The sequence below is a fragment of the Trichechus manatus genome, unplaced genomic scaffold, assembly GCF_000243295.1.
Source record: "Trichechus manatus latirostris isolate Lorelei unplaced genomic scaffold, TriManLat1.0 scaffold00233, whole genome shotgun sequence".
Taxonomy (NCBI): Eukaryota; Metazoa; Chordata; class Mammalia; order Sirenia; family Trichechidae; genus Trichechus; species Trichechus manatus.
In genome coordinates this window covers 424650-451401 of record NW_004444169.1, presented here as the reverse complement: position 1 = coordinate 451401, position 26752 = coordinate 424650, and positions in this window count along the sequence as shown.

The window sequence follows — 26752 nt, the reverse complement described above, 5'->3', positions numbered from 1 at the left end:
CCCAGCCTAAGACATGTATATTAATCTTTTGTATTCTGCCTCCAGTAATTCCAAGAAATTTTCCTCCTCTGGAAAATTTCTAGATTCTTTATTTTGGGAGCTTGCTGAAGCCATCATGGTCTACCTCTTTATGTGATTTGATATTGACTGTTGTCTCCAAGCCATCAATAAGTTATTATATTTATTTGTTGTATGTTTGCTTACTGTGTCCTAGCTTCTTATTTTGTTTTGATACACTCTGAGGTATTTAGGGGTAAAAGTGCGTTATGTCTGAAACCGACTCTCAACTGCTTCAGGGGAAAAAATATATATATATATATATTTCGATTGACACAGTGGCTGCAACAATGGACACAAAGATAACAACAATTGTGACGATGGCGCAGGACCGGGCAACATTTCATTCTGTTGTACATAAGGTTGCTGTGAGTCAGAGCCCACTCACAGTACCTAACAACAACAACATACATATATTTGTTGTTGTTGTTGTTGTTGTTGTTAGGTGCCGTCAAGCTGGTTCCAACTCATAATGACTCTATGTACAACAGAACAAAACACTGCCCAGTCCTTCGCCATCCTCACTGTTGTTGCTATGCTTAAGCCCATCATTGCAGCCACTGTGTCAATCCATCTCATTGAGGGTCTTCCTCTCTTTAGCTGACCCTCTACTTTACCAAGCATGATTTCCTTCTCCAGGGACTGGTACCTCCTGATAACAAGTCCAAAGTATGTGAGATGAAGTCTCGCCATCCTGGCATTTAAGGATCATTCTGGCTGTACTTCTTCCAAGACAGACTTGTTCGTTCTTCTGGAAGTCCATGGTATATTCAGTATTCTTCCCCAACACCATAATTCAAAACAAAAAATTATCTTACCTAAACACAGAGCAATTATCAAAATCAGGAAATTCACATTGATCCAATACTATTTTTTATATATATATATATTCTACACAACTTATTCAGAGCTCACCATTTTCCTCAGTAATATCCTTTACAGCAAAAGAAAATCTTGAATCATGTGCAATCAGTTGTCATATTTCTTTAGTCTCCTTCCATCTGGAACAGTTTCTCAGTCTTTGTGTTTAACAACAGTGGCGTTTTTGAAGAGTAGAGGCTAGTTATTTTTAGATTGACCCTTAATTTGGGCTAGCCTGATCTTTCCTCATGATTAAATTCAAGTTTTGCATTTTTGGTAGAAATATCACAAAAGTGATTTTGTGTCCTTTTCAGTGCATTATTCAGGAAAAATATGATATCTATTTGTCCCATTAATGGTGATGCTAACTTTGATCATTTGGTTAAGTAGTATTCACCAGGTCTCTCCACTTTCACCCACAAGTTTTAGCATTCATTGTTGATTCTCACCTGTGTGGTTGCCAAATGGTGATTTTTCTAATGCCATCATTCTTTCTACATGTATTAGTTAGCTTCCTAGTGCAAGACAGACTTTTCTTTCTCCCACATTTATTTGTTGATAATATTATGGACTCATGGTTGCCTATTTAATTTGATGTGTATACCATATTACCATCTTTCTTTATTTTGATGTTCAAAATATCCCAGTTTTGGCAGCAGGAGGTCCTTCAGCCTGGCTCCTGTGACCTTTTGACTTGTCTCCATCTTTCTTTGAGTAGTTCTTTGTTTTGTGGCACCACAAGATGCTCCAGGCCCATCTTGTACTTTCCCTATCCTAGCCTGCAATCAGCCATTTTTTCAAGGAGTCCCCATTGTTTTTAGTAGAGAATGGCATTTAGAACCCCAAATCTGGGCACTAGGTGTTATAGCTGTATTTTAAGTGTTTGCTTTTTTATTTGAAAAAACAGGCGGGGGGAGGCTGAAGCCTCACTACCGACAGCCAAATGCTCTTCGTTGGAATTGCTGGTAGATGTGCAATATCTGCCTATAAAAGTTGTGGGGTGTTAGTGTCTTCTGACAGCAAGTTGCACCTTGGAATGTGATACCACAGAGATTCAGAGAAAGGAACTGGTTTGGAGGTAACTGGCAATGAGGTTGGGCTGGAACAGTTGAAAGAATAATGATAGCTAATAGTAACCCACCCAGAGGCACGTAGGAAGACAGGTCTAGTGATCTACTTCTGAAAGGTCACAGCCTTGAAAACCCTATGGAGCAGTTCTACTCTACATTCATGGGGTTGCCATGAGTTGGAATCGACTCCACAGCAAGTAACAATAACAACAACAACCATTTGGTGAGAACGTACTGTGTGCCAGATTGTGTGCTCGGGGCTTTACAAAACATCTCTGATCCCTACAGTAATTCTGGAAGGTGGAGCCATAACTGAGCCAGGATAAGAACACACGCAGAGAGAAAGATAGTGGGAGAGGCTATCAAAGAGGAAACAGCATATGTCTAGGTTTTGGAGAAAGTACTGTAATGTATCAGGTTAGGAATTTAAAGACTGAAGTTCTAATCCCAGGTCTGCCACCAGTGGAATTGTAAGATCTTGGGTATCAACATGGCTTCTTTGAATTTTAGTTTCATTGCCTGGCTACCTCACAAGGTTGTTATGAGAATCAAATTAAATAACGGCTCCAAAAACAGGTTGTAAACCCTAAAGGGCTACACAAAGGGAGGTGATTATTATTTACTTGGTCTAAAGAGACTGGAGTCTCCTCTTCTACCAGCGATCACAATTCTCTTGGAAATGCAATTGATCTAGGTAACAGAAGACTCCTGGGGTCCCCATATCTCTTCTTTTGCCATGTGCCAGGGAACATCTAGGACACTGTTTTAGCAAAATTTGAGTTAGTTAATGTGAGCAAACCCACCATGCTTTACATTTTCGTCCATTATTCTTGGTAACTGGGATAAGCAGCCTCTAAGATGGCCCCAGTGATCCAATGGAATGGAGAAAAGCAAAGACAGAAGAAGCAGACAGAGAGGAGATAAGGACTCCATTTGACTCTTGGTATTATTGATCCCCTTGTGTAATCTGCTTCCCTTGAGTGTGGGTTGGCCTAGTAACTTGTTTCTAACCAACAGAATGAAGCAAAGGTGATGAGATGTGACATTGTCATTAGGCTACATAAAATTGTGACTTACATCTTGCTAGCTGACTCTGTCTTGCTGGCTTTGATAAAGCAAGATTCCATGTTGGGGAGGCCCATGTAGTGAAGATCTGAAGGTCAACATCCAGCTAGAAGTTGAGGGTCTCATTGCAACCGTCCTTAAGGAACTGAAAATCTGCCAACAACCAGATGAGCTTCAAAATGGGTTCTTCCTCCATCAAGCCTTCTGATGAGACCCCCAGCCCTGGCCAACACTTTGATTGCAGCCTTGTGAGACCCTAAGAAGAGGACCCAGCTAAACTATTCAGGTTCCTGACCAGCTAAATTGTATTCAGGTTCCTGACCCACAAAACCCACAGATAAATAAATATGGTTTTTTTTCCCTAAGCCACTAAATTTATGGTAATTTGTTACTCAGCAGTAGTTAACTAATATGATAACAATCTTTTGGGGTCCCTGGGTGGCACAAACAGTTAAGCGCTTGACTACTAGCCAAAAGGTTGGGGGTTCAAACCCACCCAGAGACACCTTGGAAGACAGGCCTGGTGATCTGCTGCCAAAAGGTTACATACAGCCTTGAAAATCCTATGGAGCAGTTCTACTCTGCACACATGGGGTCACCATGAGCCTGAATCGACTTGACAGGAACTAACAACAACAACAACAGCAACAGCCATCTTTTATATAAACCCCTCTAGTCTATTATCTTCTGTATTTCATACAAGTCTGTGCTTTCACTCTCCTGAGTCCAACTTGCACTGCCTCTCTTTTTTCCAAACCCTTGCCTTTTTTACCCTCTGGAAACCTCATTTCATAGCTAAGAAGCTCCCCTATGGCATTGTAATGGTTAATGTTATGTGTCAATTTGGCTAGGCTATGATTATCAGTGGTTTGGCAGACATGATGTAATTATTTTCTATTTTGTGATCTGATGTGAGCAGTCCATCAGTTGAAAGGGGCGTTTCCTTGGGGGTGTTGCCTGCCTCCAGGATATAAATGGATGTTCTGGCAAAGCTCACTCTCTTTCTAGACCTTGCACTCTCCTTGTTGCTTGACCTTAGGTTCTTGGGACGTAAGCCAGCAGAGGCCTCCAGCCTGTGGCCTGACCTGCAGATTTGGGGTTCATCAGCCCCTGCAACCACATGAGCCAGCAGAGGTCTTCAGCCTGTTGCCTGACCCATGGATTTGGGACTTGCCAGCTCCCACAATTGTGTAAGCCGTTTTCTCGAAGAAAATTTCTCTCTATATGTATCTATACACACTTTACTAGTTTTGCTCCTCTAGAGAATCCAGACTAAGACAGGCATATAAAAGAAGATTTGAATAAATGGAGAGACATACCTGGTTTCTGGATAAGTAGACTCAATATTTGTAAAGATGTCTATTCTCCCCAAATTTATAAATTTAATGTAATCCAAATAATTTTTATTGACATTAAAGTTCTAAATTGTATCCCTTTAGAAGAATAAACAGCCAGAAATAACTAGGATATTTCTGAAAAAAGAAGAGTAGTGAGTACCAACCAGTCTTACCACTTGGTAAGGCTATAGGAATTAAAACACAACAGTACTGGTTCAAAACTGACAACTAGATCAATGAACACAATAGTAAGTTTAGAAAAAAGCATTCCATCTACAGAGAATGTAATATATTGAGAGATATTTTAATTTGGTGAAAAGAAGGATTATGCAATAAATGGTGTTGGGATAATTGGCTTGTGATTAGGCAAAAATAAAGCTGGATCTCTATCTCATTCCTTACACCAAAATAAATTCCAGATGCATCAAAATATAAATGTTAAAAAATCATCTATACATTAGTCATAATCACCATAAACTGGAAACAACTCCAGTGTTCATCAGCAGATGAATGGATAAGCTAACTGTGGTACATCCATACAATAGTATACTACTCAGTAATAAAAAAGAAAAAAATCCTTTTTTAATTTTGTTTTAGGTGAAAGTTTACTGTGCAAATTAGTTTCCCATTTAAAAATTTATACACATACTGTTTTGTGACATTGGTTGCAATCCCTGCAATGTGTCAGCATTCTCCCCCTTTCCCTTTACACTCCGGGCTCCCAGTGTCCATTCATCCAAAGTTTCCTGTCCTTTCCTGCCTTCTCCTCTTTGCTTTTGGGCAGGTGTTGCCCGTTTGATCTTGTGTACTTGACTGAACTAAGGAGCACATTCCTCACATGTGTTATTGTTTGTTTTATAGGCCTGTCTCATCTTTGGCCGAAAGGTGAACTTCAGTTTTGAGTTAGTAGGGTGTCCGGGGGCCATAGTCTCTGGGGTTCCTCGTCTCTGTCAAACCAGTAAGTCTGGTCTTTTTTTTTAATTTGAATTTTGTTCTACATTTTTCTCCCATCTTGTCTGGGAGATTATGATCTCTGTCAGAACGGTTGGTGGTGGTAGCCAGGCTGCATCTAGTTCTTCTATGCTCAGGCTGGTGGAGGCTGTGGTTCATGTGGTCTATTAGTCCTTTGGACTGATATTTTCCTTTTTCTTTCGTTTTCTTCATTCTCCTTTGTTCCGAATGTGATGGGACCAACAGATGTATTTTAGATGGCCGCTCGCAAGCTTTTAAGACCCCAGATGCTACTCACCAAAGTAAGACGTAGAACATTTTCTTTAGGAACTATGTTATGCCAATTGAGCTAGATGTCCCCCGAGACCATGGTCCCCAGCCCTCAGCCCCAGTAACTCAGTCCCTCAAGGTGTTTGGATGTGTTTAGGAAGCTTCTATGGCTTTGCCTTAGTCAAGTTGTGTTGACTTCCCCTGTATTGTGTGTTGTTTTTCCTTTCACCAAAGTTAACATTTGTCTACTATCTAGTTATTGATTTCCCTTTCCACCCCTCCCCTCCCTCGTAAGCATAAAAAAGAATGAATTATTGATGCAGGCAACAACTTGAATGAATCTCAAAATCATTATGCTGAGTGAAAGAAGTCTGATATAAAAGGTAGATACTCATGATTCCATTTATAAAATGTTCAGTAATGGGTAAAACCAATCTATCGTGATAGAAGTCAGAGCAGTGGCACTTTTGGGACAAGGTTGATGTGAAGGGTCATGAGGGAACCTTTTATGGTGATGGAAATATTCGCTATCTTGATAGAGATATGGGTTATACTAGTACATGCTTTTGCCAGAACTGATAGAACTTTTCACTTAAGACCTGTGTGTTTTGATACATACAAATGATACCACAATAAAAAGTTATTATAATAATATTCATAAAATTAGAAGAAAACTTAAGTAGTTATTTTTATAGTCTAGGGCAAGAAAGGTCTTGCTCAGTGTGACACAAATCCTAGAAACTGTAACGGAAAATATAGATGATGTTTTCAATCTATTTTGTTATATTATTTTCTTTTATTTTGTTGAATAGGTAATACATTTTCATGGTCTGGTTAGCTGAATAATGATCCCCCAGAGCTGTCTACATCCTAATCCCTGGAATCTGTGAGTATGTTACCTCACATGGCAAAAGGGAACTTGCAGATGTGATTAAGTTAAGAATCTTGAAATGGGGAGGTGTAAAATGGTAGGAGTAGCATCACAGCCTGTTTAATATCAGGGGATAATAAGAATCAAGATCAGCCCAAAGATGATACCTATGAGGTGGAGGTCAGACATACCTCCATTCTCCAAACTTTTTACCAATTCTGACACCAGCCATTCTCCTCACGGCACTCTCTACATTTCTGCAGCATTCAATAATTAGTTGCAATCACCACACAGAACTCACAGATCATATATACAGTTAAGTTGTTTATTAAGGAAGCAACAGGGTACAACTCAGGATCAGGATCAACAGGTTACAACTCAGGGTCAGGATCAGGAAGCATGTAGGCAAAACACTGGAAGGCTCCCCTGAAGTAGAGAGCACATCCCTTCAGTGAAGAACAGCTCTTTCAGCCTTGCAAGGAAGCAGGCACTTTTCTCTGACATGCATGCCCCCTCTCAGCCATGCAGGCCTCCTCTTAGCCCCCTGAGGACAGGCTTCCTCTCAGCCGCCTCAGGACAGGCCTCCTTTTGGCACCCTGAGGACGGGGTCCTCTCGACCCCGAGGACAGGCCTCCTCTTGCCCCATGGGAACAGGCCTCTCTGCCTTTGGCCTTCCTGTCATCAACCTCTCCACTGCTAACTGACCCAGCTCATAGCCAGTGTAGCAGTTTTGTTCAGCTCTCTTAGCTGCATTCCTAGCAGCAGGTTTCTGCCATCACCACCAACTCTGCAGCAGGCCCCCTTCCATGCCTCTCATTGTCTTCAGTATTATAGCCCTTGACCTGTGTTACAGCTCTTTTAGAAGTTTCCTTGTCTCCTCTCTGTCTGCTTCTTCTGTCTTGCTTTTTCTCCTTTCTGTTTCTTTCTGCTTCCGTCTGAAAAACCTCTGTGGAGTTGGCTGCATATAAACACAAACTCCTCTTCAATTTCAAGGTATGGCCCTCCTACCAGGGCTGCAAACTGACCAATCCGCTCTTGGTAGGCCACAGACAATTCATTTGTCTAGTCTATAGTTACTTAATTTGCATAATATATTGACCAATCCCTGCAAGGTGCATACCAATCACAGGGCAGGCTGCAACCCAGGAACAGACAAAAAAGTATCAAACCTCAAGTTGTTTACAGCTTATCCAGGAAATGTTAATCAACCTAGACAAAGGTAATAAACTCCCTGGGGTAGAAAACTAGGGCAAAGGTAACTCCTCAGGGCTTAGGAGAAAAATCTCTCAAGCTGTTTTTCCAAAGAATCAAGGCAAAAGGCCACATAAAGGAACTCATTTCACCACAGAAGTGTATCCTGAATTATCCAGGTGGGCCCAATATAATCACAAGGGTCCTTATACGAGGGAGTCAGGAGAAGAAAAAGAAGGTGATGTTATAATGGAAGCAGAGGTCAGACAGGAGAGAGGTTCAGAGTGCTACACTGCTGACTTTGAAGAGTTAGGAAGGGGCCATGAGCCAAGGAATGCAGGTGGCCTCTAGAAACTGGGAAGGCAAGGAACAGATTCACCCCTAGAGCTTCCAAGACTGTAAGATAATAAATTTGTGTTGATTTAAGCCATTAAGTTTGTGGTAACTTGTTACAGCAATAATAGGAAACTAAACACACAGTTAAAAAGAAAAACTATAGAAAGGTGTACTCTGAGAAGTATCACTTGTACCCTCTCCTATCCATCTGTTCCCCCTTGAACTCTACATGTAAACGTTATTAATTTCTCGTTTGTCCATGTAGTGTATTTTTATGCAAATATGAGCAAATGTGAATGTTTATTGTTATTTCCTCCTTTCTTACACAAAGATTAACATGTCATATATACTGTTTTGCACCTCACTTTTTTTCATTGACCAATATAATGATAGATACATTTAACGGTGTAAAAATGTAAACTTCTGTTTAGTGAATGAAACTATAAATAGTCAAAAGATAAACTTGGAAAAATATTTGCATGCAACCCACAATAAAAATTAAAGAACTAATTATCCATCAATAAGGAATTGCTCAAATAAATTATGTTGCATCCATATAATGGAATATTCATCACCACACCACTGTCATTCAAACACATGAGAAATGTAGGGAGGAAATTAGAATTGGACGATGGTCAAACAGAATTTTAGCCCCACCTTAAAGATTTAAAAAATTTTAAAGAGAACTTATTTCTGTATTATAGTGTAGTTAAAAATGAAAATAGGGAAAAAAGAACAAGAAAAGTATAGATCTATATACCTTTGAACGATGTCAAATATATAGTACTGAGTGAAAAAGTCACGTGAAAAACAGCATGTAGAGTATGACCCTATTTTTGACTAAAAATTTATTACTATTAGCGTAGAAAAATATATAGAAGAAGAATATATGCCAAACTATTAATAATAGTTATCTCAGGGGTGTAGGATTCTGAAAGACTTTTTACTTTCTATGTTAAATGTTACTGTAGTTGAAATTTTATAACATGTATGTATCACTTTCATAATCAGAAAAACAGTTGAAGACATATATTTTAAAATATTTGACCCTCCCATAGCCTTTACTTTATTAACTACACGAAGACATTTGACTGTGTGACTCATAACAAATTATGGATAACATTGCAAAGAATGGGAATTTCAGAACACTTAATTGTGCTCATGCGGAACCTGAGCTCCTGAGGCAGCAGTTCAAACAGAACAAGGTGGCACTGTGTGGTTCAAAATTGGAAAATGTGTATGGCAGTGTTATATCCTTTTGTCTTACTTATTCAATCTGTATGCTGAACAAATCCAAGAACCCGGACTATATGAAGAAGAATGCAGCATCAGGACAAGAGGAAGATTCATTAACAGCCTGAATATACAAATGACACAACCTTGCTTGCCAAATATGAAGATAACTTGGAGCACTTACTGATGAATGTCAAAGATTACAGCCTTCAGTATGGATTACATGTGAATGTGAAGAAAATGAAAATTCTCACAACTGGTCCAATAAACAACACCATCAGAGATGAAGAAGAAATTGAAGTTGTCAGTGATTTCATTCTATTTGGATCAAAAATCAATGTTCATGAAAGCAGCAGCCAAAAAATCAAATGACATATTGCTTTTGGAAGATCTGCTGCAAAAGACTTCTTTAAAGTTTTAGAAAACAAAGATGTCACTTTGATAAATAAGGTGTATCAGACCCAAGCCATGGTCTTTTCAATCACCTCATACGCATGCAAAAACTGGATAATGAAAAAGGAAGACAGAAGTAGAATTGATGCATTTGAACTGTGGTGTTGGTGAAGAATATTGAAGGTATCCATGGATTGCCAAAAGGATGAACAAATCAGTTTTAGAAAAACTTTGACTCAGTTACTTTGGATGTGTCATCAAGAAATACCGACCACTAGAAAAGGACATATTTGGTATGATCCTCATTGAACACCTTCAATGAGATGGATTGACACAATATCTACAACAATGGACTCAAACATACCAATGATCATGAAGATGGCACAGGACCAGGCAACATTTTGTTCTGTTTAGATAAGGTCACCATTGAGTTGGAGCTAACTCAACTGCAACTAACAACAACCTTCTTTACTGGTCAGCGTTCTTGATTGCAAACATCAGAGATGACTCTGGTTAACTGTAGCAGAAAATGAAATTATTAGAAGATGTGGTAAAGTCATTTGCTGTTTGCTGAATACCCATGTGCTCCCGCACATGTCCCAGTCCTTTTAGAATTAGACAGGGCCATGCTCTGGCCAATGGGCTGTGCATTTAAGAACTGGTACTTACCCAAAACTATAAGGATCATAGAAGAAAAAATAGGGTCAATGCTAGAGGCCCTAATACACGGCATAAATAGTATACAAACCATAACTAACAATACACAAACACCAGAAGATAAGCTAGATAACTGGGATCTTCTAAAAATTAAACACTTATGCTCAACAAAAGACTTCACCAAAAGAGTGAAAAGAGAACCTACAGACTGGGAAAAAAAATTTTGCCTATGACATATCCAACAAGGGTCTAATCTCTAAAATCTGTAGGAAAATACAACACCTCTACAACAAAAAGAAAAATAATCCAATTAAAAAATGGGCAAAAGATATGAACAGACACTTCAGCAAAGAAGACATTCAGGCGGCTAACAGACACACGAGGAAATGCTCGTGATCACTAGTCATTAGAGAAATGCAAATCAAAACTACAATGAGATACCATCTCACCCCGACATTACTGGCACGAATCAAAAAACCAGAAAATACCAAATGTTGGAGAGGCTGTGGGGAGATTGGAACTCTTATGCACTGCTGGTGGGAATGTAAAATGGTACAATCATTTTGGAAAATGATATGGTGCTTCCTTAAAAAGTTAAAATTAGAAATACCATATGATCCAGCTATCCCACTCCTAGGAATATATCCTAGAGAAACAAGACGGTCTGACGAATAGACATATGCACACTCATGTTCATTGCAGCATTATTCACAATAGCAAACAGATGGAAACAACCTAAGTGCCCATCAACAGATGAATGGATACACAAACTATGGTACATACATACAATGGAATACTATGCAGCAATAAAGAATCATGATGAATTTGTGAAACATCTCACAACATGGATGAATCTGGAGGGCATTATGCTGAGTGAAATAAGTCAATCACAAAAGGACAAATACTGTATGAGACCACTATTATAAAAACTCATGGAAAGGTTTACACACAGAAAGAAACAATTTTTGATGGTTATGAGGGAGGGGAGGGAAAAACACTAAATAGACAATAGATAAGTGGTAACTTTGGTGAAGGGTAAGACAATACACAATAGTGGGACAGTCAGCACAACTTGACCAAGGTAAGGTCATGGAAGCTCCATAGACACATCCAAACTCCTTGAGGGACCAAATTACTGGGCTGAGGGCTGGGGACTATGGTTTCAGGGGACATCTAGCTCAATTAGCATAACATAGTTTATAACGAAAATGTTCTAATTCTACTTTGGTGAGTAGTGTCTGTAGTCTTAAAAGCTTGTGAGAGGCCGTCTAAGACACTCCACTCGTCCCACTTCGTCTGGAGCAAGGGAGAATGAAGAAAACCAAAGACATAAGGGAAAGATTAGTCCAAAGGACTAATGGACCACAACTACCACGGCCTCCACTGGACTGAGTCCAGCACAACTACATGGTGCTCGGCTACCACCACCGACTGCTCTGACAGGGATTACAATAGAGGGTCCCGGGCAGAACTGGAGAAAAATGTAGAACAAAATTCAAACTCACAAAAAAAGACCAGACTTACTGGTCTAAGAGAGACTGGAGAAACCCAGGGAGTATGGCCCCAGGACACCCTTTTAACTCTGTATTGAAGCCACTCCTGAGTTTCAGCCTTCAGCCAATTATTAGACAGGCCTGTAAAAAAAAGGAGACAAAATGGGCACACCAACCCAGGGGCAAGGAGGAGAAGGCAGGAGGGGACAGGAAAGCTGGTAACGGGGAACCCAAGGTCAAGAAGGGGAGAGTGTTGACACATTTTGGGGTTGGCAACCAATGTCACAAAACAGTATGTGTATTAATTGTTTAATTAGAAACTAATTTGTTCTGTAAACCTTCATCTAAAGCACAGTAAAAAAAAGTTCAGAAAAAAAAGAACTAGACTCAGTCTTCTAGCTCTCTCGTCTTCTGCTATGGCAACCATGGAGGCCTCAGGTGCTAGATGAGACAGCCACAAGATGATGGAGATTCCATCAACCTGGATCCCTGAGTTACAGCTTGGAAGCGAGGTGTCCTGAAAAGCCACTGCAACTGCAGTAGATTTTGCATAGCAAGGAATAAACTTGTATGTGTTCAGTCATTGAGATTTCGGATTTATCTATTATCAAAACATATAATAGAAAAAGGTGTCAGATAATCCACAGGATCTATGAAGGCCTCAGGAACCAGGTGGGGTCAGGAACCAAGGTTGGCACGACATGACACAGCTAACACTTTTCTACAGAAACGGTCTGATAGAATCATGCTGCTGCCACCATTGCCACTGAACACTTGCCACTATGCAGCTCGACCCTGCTTCCCCTTGATACTATTGCTGTACTACCAGATTCTTGACCCTGCAATAGCTGCCTTGAAAATTGATCCTGCACACCTTTGTGTCACAACCTCAAAATTCAAAGTTCCAGACAGGATTATGTGATTGACTGGACTGAGGTCATATGCCTATGTACTAGCTACCAAGGGATGGGGAGAAAAAAATATATGCCTGCCCCTGGTTTCAGTAGTGAATGATGGGGCCCTGCCTCCAAACTTATCTTGGGATTCCTCCCAAATAGGAAAGGCGTTTGAATACTGGACAGTAAAAATGCCAATGTCCAACCCAGTCTTCAGCTGCTTCTCTGACCAATCATTCACCGCCTTGACTTAACTGAAACTTGCTTCTCCCCTGAATAGTGGAAATCTGCCTAGTCTGCATCTATGTAGCCAATAATGTCCTCAACTCATATGCCTTGTCATCTTTCCCTCACAGTCCCAACCCTGGATGAATACCACTCTCCACCTTCTCAGTGTCCATCCTGGGCTCACACAATTGCTCAGGCACAAAAAATTCATGGTCCCCAAACTCCACTGGGCCCTCTAAGGTGTCTGGCATCACTGTTTCCTGGGTCAGTTCTCCAAGTTTCCATAGAAGCTTTACCAAAATGCCATTTTCCTCAGTCTTCCCATACCTCCACTCCCCTTACCCTCAGCATAAGACCTCACCTCTTATTTCACTGAAAATAAAAGACCTCAGACAGGAATACCCTCAATTCCTTGCCACAAACTACCTGCAAACTAGTGAGCTTCTCCACCTGTCCCCCCGTCGCTCCTTCCCCCCTGTCACAGTGGAAGAGGTGTTTTTCTTCCTGCTGACTAGTCCTTCCACTGGTGTCCAATTACCTGTTACCTCCTCAGGAACCTTTATCTTCCATATCCTCTCTCCCTTCTATATCTTTATCCTCTCCCTCTCTCCTGACTCAGCCTGTAAACACATTCAAGTCTCTTGCATCTTAAAAAACCATTGCCTCATTTACAACAGCATCAAAAACAATAAAATACTGAGGAATAAGTTTAATCAAGGAGGAGCAAGTCTAGTACACTGAAAGCTACAAAACATTACTGAAGAAATGAAAAACCAAAACCAAAACCAAAACCAAAAACCAAACCCATTGTCGTCGAGTCAATTCTGACTCATAGCAACCCTATAGGACAGAGTAGAACTGCCTCATAGGGTTTCCAAGGAGTGGCTGGTGGATTCGAACTGCCGACCTTTTGGTTAGCAGCCAAGCTCCTAACCACTATGCCATGAGGGCTCCAAATTAAAAAAGACCTAAATAAATGGAAAGACATCCCGTGTTCATGGATTGGAAAAGTTAACATTAAGATAGCAATACTACTTGTCATGGATTGAATTGCATCCCCCCAAAATATGTATCAATTTGGTTAGGTCATGATTCCCGGTATTGTATGATTGTCTACCTTTTTGTCATCTGATGTGATTTCCCTATGTGTTGTGAATCCTAATCTCCGCCTGCGGTTGATGAGGAAAGATTAGATTATGTTACAGAGGATTAGGGTGGGATGTAACACCCTTAATAACGTCACATCCCTGATCCAATGTAAAGGGCGTTTCCCTGGGGTGTGGCCTGCATCACCTTTTATCTTACAAGAGATAAAAGGAAAGGGAAGCGAGCAGAGAGTTGGGGACTTCATACCACCAAGAAAGCAGCGCCAGGAGCAGAGCGCGTCCTTTAGACTCGAGGTTCCTGCGCTGAGAAGCTCCAAAACCAGAGGAAGACTGATGACAAGGACTTTCCTCCAGAGCTGACAGAGAGAGAAAGTCTTCCCCTAGAGCTGGCACCCTGAATTCGGACTTGTAGCCTACTAGACTGTGAAAGAATAAATTTCTCTTTGTTAAAGCCATTCACTTGTGGTATTTCTGTTATAGCAGCACTAAATGACTAAGACAGTACCCAAAGCAATCTACAGGTTGAATGCAATCCTTATCAAAATTCTAGTGAATTTTTTGCAGAAATGAAAAAGCTGATCTTAAAATTCATACAGAATTGCAAGGGACCCTGAATAACCAAACCAATCTCAAAAATAAAAAATTTGGAGGACTCACACTTCCCAATTTCAAAGCTTACTACAAAGCTACTGTAATCAAAACGGTGTGGTACTGGCATAAGGACAGACATATAGATCAATGTAATAGAATTGAAAGACCATAAATAAACCCATACATCTATGATCAATTGATTTTCAACAAGCGTGCCAAGACAGTTCAGTGGGGGAAAGAATAGTCTCTTCAACAAAGAGTTCTGGAACAACTGTATATCCACATACAAAAGAATGAACTTGGATCCCTACCTCATACCATATACAAAAATTAACTCAAAATGGATAAATGACCTAAATGTAGGAGCTACATTGATGAAACTCTTAGAAGAAAACCTGGGAGTAATATTCATGACCTTGGATTTGGCAATGGAGTTTTAGATATGACACCAAAAGCACAAGCAACAAAAGAAAAAAATAGGTAAATCGGGCTTCATCAAAACTAAAAAGTTTTCGTGCATGAAAAGATATCATCAAGAAAGTGAAAACACAACCTACAGAGTGGGAGAAAATATTTGAACATCACATATCTGATAAAGGACTTGCACCAAGAATATATAATGAACTCTTACAACTCAACAACAAAAAGACAACCCAATTTAAAAAATGGGCAAAGGACTTGAACAGACATTTCTCTAAAGAAGATATACAAATAAATGGCCAACAAGCACATGAAAAGATGATCAACATTAGTCACTAGGGAAATGCAAACCAAAACACAATGAGATACCACTTCACACCTACTAGTATGTCTATAATTTTAAAAATGGAAAATAACAAATGTTGACAGGAGGTGGGGAAATTGGAACCCTCATACATCACTGGTGGGAATGTAAAATGGTGCAGCCACTGTGGAAAACAGTTTGGTGGTCTTTAAGAAGTCAAACATAGAATCACCATTACGTCTCAGGAATTCCATTCCTAGATATATATCCAAAAGACTTGAAAACAAGTATTCAAACAGATACCCATATACGAATGTTCATAGCAGTACTATTTGAACAGCCAAAAGGTGGAAACAATCCACGTGTCCATCAACGGATGAGTGGATAAACGTAGTATACACATACAATGGAATATTATTAATCCATAAAAAGGAATGAAAGATTGATACATGCTACAACATGGATGAACCTTGAAAACATTATGCTAAGTAAAAGAAACCAGACATGAAAGGTCACATATTGTATGATTACATTCATGTGAAATATCCTGATTAAGTAAATCCATAGGAACAGAAAGTAGATTTGTGGTTGCTGGAGGCTGAGGACAGGAGGGAATGGGGAGTGACTGCTTAGTTGGTAATGGCTCTCCTTTTGGAGTGATGAAAACGGTTTGAAACTAAATAGAGGTGGTGGTTGCACAACATTATGAATGTACAAAATGCCACTGAATGATACACTTCAAAATGGTTACTTTTAGGTTGTATGAATTTTACTTCAATTAAAAACAAAAACAAAAAATAAATCATTGCCTCCATTTTTAAAAAAGTTAAACATAAATTTACCATATGAGCCAGCAATTCCACTCCTAGATATCTACCCAAGAGAAATGAAAACATATGTCCACACAAAAAATTGTACATGAATGTTCATAGAAACATTATTCAGAATGGTCAAAAGGTGGAAACAACCCAAATGTCCTTCAAATGGTGACTGCATAAACAAAATATGGTATATCCATGCTATTTGGCAATAAAAGGCAATGGAGTACCGATACATCCTACACCATGGATGAACCTCAAAGACATGCTCAGTTAAAGATGTCAGGCACAAAAGAACACATATTATGATTCCATTATATGAAATTTCAAAAAAATGCAAATCTATATAGAGAGATTAGTGGTCATCTGGGGCTGCGGCTGAGAAGTGCAAATGGGCGACAGATCTTTTTGGCGTAACAAAAATGTTCTCAAAGTGGATCGCGGTGATAGTTGTACAACCCTGCAAATATGCTAAAATTCATTGAATTATAGATTTAAAATGGCTGAATTTATAGAAGAATAATGTGCAGAAGGTAGGGGGATATAGGAACTATCTGTACTTTCTGCACAGTTTTTCTGTGAACCAAAACTCCTGTAAATATAAAGAGTATTAAAAAATAGATAAATTTTATTCTGTGTAATTATACCTCAATAAAGCTGTTTGAAAAAAAACAACAACAACATTGCCTCAGCCCCTCGTCACTCTCTAGCTTCTGCCTTATTTCTCTCCTCCCTGTCATGGGCAAACAGCTTGGCAGAGTTGTTTACACTCCTATTCATACTTCCTCACCTCCTAATTACTTTTTTCTTTTTAACCTTTTTTTCCTCTGGTCACCTCTTAACCCATTGCGTTTTGCCTTCCACTCCCACTTTCCCAATCCATTGCAATTTGCCATCCACCCCCAATAGGGAAACTGCTCTCAGCAAGGCTACAAGTGACCTTGTTGCTAAATCTGGTGAAGGTTTTCAGACTTTGCTTTGTATGATATTTGACACTGTTGACCACTCCCCTAAGGCATTTGGAATATGATTTGCCCTTGGCTTTTATAACACCACACTCTCCTGGTTTCACTCTTTGCTTCTTGGTCCCTTTTGTGGCCCCTCTTCTTCTGCCATTTGCTTAATGTTGATGTTTGATGAAGTTATGCCCAAAGGACGTTTTCTCTTCTCACTCTGTACAGTCTTAGTGGGCCATCTCATCCATTTCTATATCTTTAATAACCATCTACATGCTGATGACTCTCAGCTCTATAGCTCCAGCCTGTATTTCTTCCCAGAACTCCAGATCCATATATCCAACTGCCTCCTAGATACCTCCTCTTGGATGTCCCACTGACACTTAAAACTCAGCAGACCCAAAATTGAATTCAGTATTTTTCCCCTGAAACCTATTACTCTTTATGTGTTCTCTGTCTCAGTGAATGGTTCCATCATCCACCCAGCTACCTCAGCAATAAACCCAAGCTTCCTCTTTGACTCACTCTGTGAACCACCACATGCAATCCATTCACTAATCATGTTGACTTTTTAATACACTTCATTTTTTAGAACAGTTTGAGGTTTACAGAAAAATTGCACAGAAAGTACAGAGTTCCCATATCTCCTCCCATCCCCAAGTTTCTCCCATTATTAACATCTTTCCTTAGTGTGGTACATTTGTTATAGTTGATGATCATGTTGAGTTTTTACCTTTTCCAATTCAGAGATTCTACGTAGGGGGTTCATGGAACCTGGAGGGGTTCACCATGAACATGGTGAATTGTAGGCAAAATTTGGTGTGATTGTGTGTATTAGCATTTTTCTGGGGAGAGTGACCAGGCCATAGCTTTCATCACATTCTCAAAGTTAAGAGCCATTGCTCTAAGCCCATCCATCCCTCTTTATCCACTCTCCCACTCTGTGACCAGATGTAGTCACTACAGAGTACTATTTCTCCCTACTAACAGTCTCTCTGCTCTTTTAGGGCCCTAAATAAGGAGGGGATATTGCTGAGGCAAAGACAGAGACTAACAAGGCTGGATGCACTCTGCCCCAAGGGGCTCCTGTGTGCCTTCGTGGCCTGCATCTTTCCCTGCTTTCTGCCACTGGATCATTTATTCTCTTTTCCTTTTCCTTCCCTCCCCCATCTCTCCTCCCTCATCTTCTCCTTTTCTATTTTCCTCATTCTTCTTCCTTCCTCTTTCCCTTCTCTGTCTTCTCCCTCATGCTTCATTGACACACTAATTATAGGGTAATTGGGTCTTTGACACACATAACTTGAAACCTTTTAAAATCAAGAGGCAGCATTCTCCTTGTTCATTGGCTGTCACTTAGAGAGAGTCCCCAGAACCCCCTCCATAGGAGAGGAAAGGAGAATGAGGGAGCTTGACCTTGGAGGTGTGGGATAAGTAAGTAGGGAGACCACAGCCCCAAGTATAGCTGTAGTTGTTGTTTTTAGGTGCCGTCAAGTCGGTTCTGACTCATAGCAACCCTGTGTACAACAGAAGGAAACACTACGCCATCCTCACAATCTTTACTATGTTTGAGCCCATTGTTGCAGCCACTGTGTCAATCCATCTTGTTGAGGGTCTTCCTCTTTTTTGCTGACCCTCTACTTTACCAACATGATGTTCTTCCTTCTCCAGGGACTGGTCTCTCCTGGTAACATGTCCAGAGTACATGAGACAAAGTTTTGCCATACTCACTTCTAAGGGGCATTCTGGCTGTACTTCTTCCAAGACAGATTTTGTTCCATCTTATAGCAGTCCACGGTGTATTCAATATTCTTTGCCAACTAACAAAGCTTATTAAGAAAATGTTCTACCTCCTACTTTGGTGAGTAGCGTCTGGGGTCTTAAAAGCTGGCAAGTGGCCATCTAAGATGCATCAATTGGTCCCAACCACTTGGAGTAAAGGAGAACGAAGAACACCAAAGACACAAGGAAAGTATTAGCCCAAGAGACAGAATGGGCCACATAAACCAGAGACTCCATCAGCCTGAGACCAGAAGAACTAGATGGTGAGATGGTGCCTGGCTACCACCAATGAACGTCCTGACGGGGAACACAACAGAGAGTCCCTGATGGAGCAGCAGAAGGATGGAGTGCAGAACTCAAATTCTAGTAAGAAGACCAGACTTAATGGTCTGACTGAGACTGGAGGTACCCCGGAAAGCATGGCTCCTGAGCTCTCTATCAGCCCAGAACTAAAACAATTTCCGAGGCCAACTCTTAAGACAGTAATTGGACTGGACTGTGGGACATAAAATGATACTCGTGTAGAGTCTGCCTCTTAGTCAAGTAGATACAAGAGACTAAAGGGGCAGTTTCTGTCCAGAGGTGAGATGGGAAGGCACAGAGGGTTAGGAGCAGGTTGAATGGTCATGGGGAATCAGGGGCGGAAAGGAGGAGTGTCCTGTTGCAGAATGGGGTGAGCAATTAGGGTCACATAAAAAGATATAAAAATTTTGTATGGGAGACTAACTTGAAATGTAAACTTCATTTAACTACAACAATAAAAAAAATTCTTTGCCAACACCACAATTCAAAGGCATCAATTCTTCTTCAGTCTTCCTAATTCATTGTCCAGCTTTCGCATGCATACGAAGCGATAGCTGTAGTGGGTTAGGAGAAATATGTGGGGCAGGCCAAGGAACCATAGACCTTATAATCTTTGATTAAAGCTTAAAGTTTGGCAGAAATTTTGAAAGTTATCTAAACCAATCTTCCTCCCATTTCTTACAGATAGCTCTTCTTGATTCGTTTCTTTTCCTCACTCTGTACATCCATCAACAAAGTCTGTTGGCTCTACCTCAAAATATATTCCATTCTGTTTATTCATCTGCATGTCTATTGTTTCTTCGATATCACACTCTTGTTTACTGTAGCTTTTATACTACTGTCGCTGTCTTAAAATCAAGTAGTGTGAGTCTTCCAACTTTGTTCTTCTTCTTTGGTAACATTTTGGTTATTCTAGGTTTCATGGATTGAATTATGTCCCCCCAAAAATGTGTGTATCAATTTGGCTGGGCCATGATTCCTGGAATTGTGTGATTTTCCTGAATGTTGTAAATCCTGCTTCTATGATGTTAATGAGGGAGAATGGGTGGCAGTTGTGTTAGTAAGGCAGGACTCAATCTACAAGATTGGATTGTGTCCTGAGGAAATCTCTTGAGATATAAAAGAGACAAGTGATCAGAGAGACAGGGGGGCCTCATACCACCAACAAAGCAGTGCCAGGAGCAAAGCATGTCCTTTGGACCCGAGGTCCCTGCGCGGAGAAGCTCCTAGTCCGGGGGAACTTTGATGAGAAGGCTGACAGAGACAGAAAGCCTTCCCCTGGAGCTGACTCCCTGAATTTGGACTTTTAGCCTACTTTACTGTGAAGAAATAAATTTCTCTTTGTTAAAGCCATCCACTTGTGGTATTTCTGTTATAGCAGCACTAGATGACTAAGACATTAGGTCTTTGGCTTTTCCATATAAACCTTAGAATCAGTTTGTTGATATCTATAAAATAGCTTGCTGGGATTTTGACTGAAATTGTATTGAATCTATAGATCAAGTTGAGAAGAACTGCTAATCATAACAACATCGAATCTTCCAATCCATGAACACAGAATATCTTTACATTTATTTAGATCATCTTTGGTTTCTTTAGTCTGTGTTATGTAGTTTTCCACATATAGATTGTATACATATTTTGTTAGATTTATGGCTAAGTATTTCACTTTTTGGTGCTATTTTAAGTAGTGTTTTTTTAAATGTTGTGCTTTAGGTGAAAGTTTACAGTGCAAATTAGTTTCTCATTAAAAAATTTACACACAATTTGTTTTGTGCCATTGGTTGCAATCCCGGCATTGTGTCAACTCTCTCCCCTTTCCCTTTACACCTCGGGTTCCCCACGTCCATTCGTCCAGTTTTCCTGTCCCTTCCTGCCTTCTCATCTTTGCTTTTGGGCAGATGTTGCCCATTGTATACTTGACTGAACTAAGGAGCACGTTCCTCACGTGAGTTATTGTTTGTTTTATAGGCCTGTCTAGTCTTTGGCTGAAAGGTGGACTTTGGGAGTGGCTTCAGTTCTGAGTTAGCAGGGTGTCCGGGGGCCATAGTCTCAGGGATTCCTCCAGTCTGTCAGACCAATAAGTCCAGTGTTTGTTTTGTGTGTGTGTGTGTGTGAATTTGAATTTTGTTCTACATTTTTCTCTCGCTGTGCCCTGTACGCTCTATTGTGATCCCTGTCAGAGTGGTTGGTGGTGGTAGCCAGGCACTGTCTAGTTCTTCTAGGCTCAGGCTGGTGGAGGCAGTGATTCATGTGGTCCATTAGTCTTTTGGACTGATATTTTCCTTGTGTCTTTGGTTTTCTTCATTCTACATTGTTCCGGACGGGATTGAACCAATAGATGTATCTTAGATGGCTGCTCGCAAGCTTTTAAGACTCAAGACACTGCTTACCAAAGTAGGATTTAGAACATTTTCTTTACAAACTATGTTATGCCAATTGACCTAGATGTCCCCGAGACAATGGTCCCCACCCTCAGTCCCAGTAACTCAGTCCTTCAAAGTTTTTGGATGTGTCTAGGAAGCTTCTATGACTTTGCCTTGATCAAGTTGTGCTGACTTCCCCTATATTTTGAGATGTCTTTCCCTTTACCAAAGTTACCATTTATCTACTATCTAGGTAATGATTTCTGCTCCCCACCCCTCTGCTTCCTCATAACCATAAAAGATTGTTTTTTTTCCTGTGTGTAAACCTTTTCTTGTTTTTTTGTAATAATGGTCTCATACAATACTTGTCCTTTTGTGATTGACTTATTTCACTCAGCATTAATGCCCTCCAGATTCATCCATACTGTGAGATGTTTCACAGATTCATCATTGTTCTTTATTGTTGTGTAGTGTTCCATTGTGGGTATGTACCATAATTTGTTTATCCATTCATCTGTTGATGGATATTTACGTTTTTTCCATCTTTTTGCTATTGTAAATAGTTCTGCAATGAACATGGGTGTGCATATGTCTATTTGTGTGAGGACTCTTATTTCTCTAGGATATGTTCCTAATAGTGGGATTGCTGGATTGTGTGGTATATCTATTTCTAGCTTTTTAAGGAGGCACCATATCGTCTTCCATAGTGGTTGTACCATTTTACACTTGCACCAGCAGTGCATAAGACTTCCAATCTCCCCACAACCTCTCCAACATTTGTTATTTTCTTTTTTATTATTATTATTGTATTTCAGGTGAAGGCTTACAGAACAAATAGTTCCTCATTAAACAGTAGTGCACATATTGTTTTATGACATTGGCCAACAACCCCACAACATGTCAACCCTTTCCCTTCTCGACCTTTTTTTCTTTTTTCTTTTTTTTAGTGAAAATATACATAGCCAAAGATACACCATTTCAAAAATTTCTACATGCACAGTTCAGTGACATCAACTACGCTCTTCCAATTGTGCTGCTATTATCACTTTAGATGAAGGCTTACAGAACAAAATAGTTTCTCATTTAACAGTTAGTACATATGTTGCCCTATCACAATGGTTAACAACCTCACAACACATCAACACTACCCTTACTCAACCTTGGGTTCCCTATCACCAGCTTTCCTGTCCCCTTCTGCCTTCTGGCTGCCCTTGTCCCTGGACTGCTGTGCCTTATTAGTCCCATTTGGTTTTATGGGGCTGTCCACTCCCCAGGTGAATGGTGAACCTCGGAAATGACTTCACCACTGAGCTAAAAGGGTATCTGGGGGCCATACTCTCGGGGTTTCTCCAGTCTCCTTTAGGCCAGTAAATCTGGTCTTTTTTTTGTGAGTTAGAATTTTGTTCTACATCCTTCTCCAGCTCTGTCCAGAGCCCTCTGCTGTGATCCTGGACAGAGCAGTCAGTGGTGGTAGCCGGCCACCATCTAGCTGTACTGGACTCCGTCTGGTCGAGGCACAAGCTTTTAAGACCCCAGACACTACTCACCAAGGTAGAATGTAGAACATTGTCTTTATAAACTGTGTTATGCCAATTGAGAGATGTTCTCCGAGACCATGGTCCCCACAGCCCTCCACCCAGCAATTCAGTCCCTCAGGGAGTTTGGCTATGTCTATGGAGCTTCCATGACCTTTCCTTGTACAAGTTGTGCTGGTTTCCCCTGTATTGTGTACTGTCTCACCCTTCACCCAAGATACCACTTATCTATTGCCTATTTAGTATTCCCCCCCCCACCCCTCCCATCCCTGGTAACCAACAAAGATTGTTACATTTTGTGTGTGAACTTTTTCATGCGGTTTTCTGTTTTTTTGATTAGTGCCAGTAATGTCTGAGTGAGATGGTATCTCATTGTAGTTTTGATTTGCATTTCTCTAATGGCTAGTGATCGCGATCATTTCCACGTGTATCTGTTAGCTAACTGAATGTCTTCTTTGATGAAGTTTCTGTTCATATCCTTTGCCCATTTTTAATTGGATCATTTGTCTTTTGTTGTTGAGCTGCTGAAATGTTCTATAGATTTTAGAGATTAGACCCTTGTTGGATATGTTGTAGCCAAAAAATTTTTCCCAGTCTGTAGGTTCTCTTTTTACTCTTCTGGTAAAGTCTTTTGATAAGCATAAATGTTTAATCCTTAGGAGCTCCCAATTATCTAGTTTATCTTCTGGTGTTTGTGCATTGTTAGTTATGGTTTGTATTCTACTTATGCCATGTATTAGCGCCCCTAGCGTTGTCCCTATTTTTTCTTCCATGACCTTATTGTTTTAGGTTTTATATTTAGGTCTTTGGTCTATTTTGAGTTAGTTTTTGTGTATGGTGTGAGGTGGGGTCCTGTATCATTTTTTTACAGATGGATATCCAGTTTTGCCAGCACCATTTGTTAAAAGGACTATCTTTTCCCCATGTAACGGAGTTTGGCCTTTGTCAAAGATCAGCTGACCATAGGTGGATGGATTTACATCTGTGTTCTCGATTCTGTTCCATTGGTCTATGTGTCTGTCGTTGTACCACATTGTTTTGACTACCATGGCTGCATAGTAGGTTCTGAGATTAGGTAGTGTGAGGTCTCCTACTTTGTTTCTTTTTTTCAATAATACTTTGCTTATTCAGGGCCTATTTCCCTTCCACATAAACTTGGTGATTAGCTTTTCCATCTCATTAAATAATTCTGCCAGTATTTGGGTTGGTATTGCATTATCTCTGTAGATCCCTTTGGGTAGAATCGACATTTTCACAGTGATGAGTCTTCCTATCCATGTGCATGATATGTTTTTTCCATTTATGTAGGTCTTTTTTGGTTTCTTGCAATAGTGTTTTGTAGTTTTCTTTCTATAGGTCTTTTACAGTCCTGGTTAGATTTATTCCTAAGTATCTTTTATCTTTTTAGGGGCTATTATAAATAGTATTGTTTTCCTGATTTCCTTTTCAAAGTTCTCTTTGTTGGTGTATAGGATTTCAACTGATTTTTGTATTTCATCTTGTATCCTGCTACTCTGCTGAATCTTTCTATTGGTTCCAGTAGTTTTCTTGTGGAATCTTTGGAGTTCTCTATGTACAGTATCATATCATCCTCGAATAGGGATAGTTTTACTTCTTCATTACCGATTTGGATGCCCTGTATTTCTTTTTCTTGCCTTATTGTTCTAGCTAGGACTTCCAGCACAATGTTAAATAGGAGTGGTGATAAAGGGCATCCTTGTCTCATTCTGTTCTCGGGGGAATGTTTTCAGCCTCACTCCATTGAGAATGATGTTGGCTGTTGGTTTTGTATAGATGCTCTTTATTATGTTGAGGAGTTTCCCTTCTATTCCTATTTTATGGAGAGTTTTTATCATGTTGGTTGGACTTTATCAAATGCCTTTTCTGCATCAATTGAGATGATTGTGTGATTCTTTTCTTTTGTTTTATTTATATGGTGGATTACATTGATTGATTTTCTAATGTTGAGCCATCCTTGCATACCTGGTATGAATCCCACTTGGTCGTGGTGTTTTATTTTTTTCATATGATGCTGAATTCTTTTTAAAAAAATGTTTAATGTATTTTAGATGAAGGTTTACAGAGCAAATTAGTTTATCATTAAACAGTTAATACACATGTTGTTTTGTGACATTGGTTACCAACCCCATGACATGTTATGATGCTGAATTCTATTGGCTAGAATTTGTAGAAAATTTTTGCATCTATATTGATGAGAGTTATTGGTCTGTAATTTTCTTTTTTTGTGGTGTCTTTGCCTGGGTTATGCTGCTCTCACAGGGATCACAATAGAGGGTCCCAGACAGAGCTGGAGAAAAATGTAGAACAAAATTCTAACTTACAAAAAAAGACGAGACTTACTGGTCTGACAGAGACTGGAGAAACCCCGAGAGTAGGGCCCCGGACACCATTTTAACTCAGTACCGAAGTCACTCCTGAGGTTCATCCTTCAGCCAAAGATTAGACAGGCCTATAAAACAAACAGTAATACACGTAGCTCAACCGTGTGTGTGTATATGAGACTAAATTGGCACACCAGCCAGGGGCAAGGATGAGAAAGCAGGAGGGGACAGGAAAACTGGATGAATGGAAATGGGGAACCCAAGGTCAAGAAGGGGAGAGTGTTGACACTTTGCGGGGTTGGCAACCAGTGTCACAAAACAGTATGTGTATTAACTGGTTAATGAGAAACTAGTTTGCTCTGTAAACCTTCACCTAAAGCACAATAAAAAAAAATGGTGCCGAGAACTGGGACAGGAGGTGAAGAAAGGATAGGGCACAAAAATACTGGAATAGAGGGAGTTAGCATAAGAATCAGAAACCCTGGTGGTGTAGTAGTTAAGAGTTTGACTGCTAACCAAAAGGTCAGCAGTTCAAATCCATCAGGCGCTCCTTGGAAACCCTATGGGGCAGTTCTACTCTGTCCTTTAGCATGAAAATGGTAGAGAAAGGCAGCAGAGGGAAAGCGCCGTGGGGAGGAAAGAGAAGAGGCAGGAACAGCATCTAAAGGAGAAGTTGTCTGGGCTTGTGGGCAGTACTGCATATTTCCAACTTATTTCCCTGGGATGGGAGGAGGGTCTCCTGCATGGTATGGGGGACAGTGATGGGAATTGAATCTGTGGTTGGCCACAAGCATTTGGTCCTCCCTAACAATTTTCCTGCCCCTGGACTCCAAGACCCTCCTTCCCTTAGCTGGGGGTTGGGGAGGCATTGATAAAAGGATGGGAAGGGAGGTTGAACAGAGCCAGGTCCCTGTCCAGGAGGCAGGAGCAGCCGCCACAGTAGGAGGGAGCAGCAAGCCAACAGCTGACTGAGACAAGGCCTGGGTTATTTTTCTTCCACTTTGTTGGCATGTGGGTGGATTTTTCTCCTTTTTCTTCTCTCCTGCTCTCTGCTGTTTCCACAGAGATGTGGGAGTTTGCAAATTTGTCTCAGTGGAGGGGAGAGGCAAGAGCTAGCTGTTTTGGGGGTCCTTGTCAGGGGCCAGGGGAACAGAGAAGGACACTGCAGTTCTGTCAGCAAGAAAACTAGGGCCCATTCCCTGACAGTGGGGAGGGGAAGGCTGTCACTCTCTCTCCTTTCCTGTTGGGATTGCTGGAATGCCTTCTCACCTCTCCTAATCGCTTGGCTCTCAAATCCAATCCACCTGGTGATTACAGGAGCCT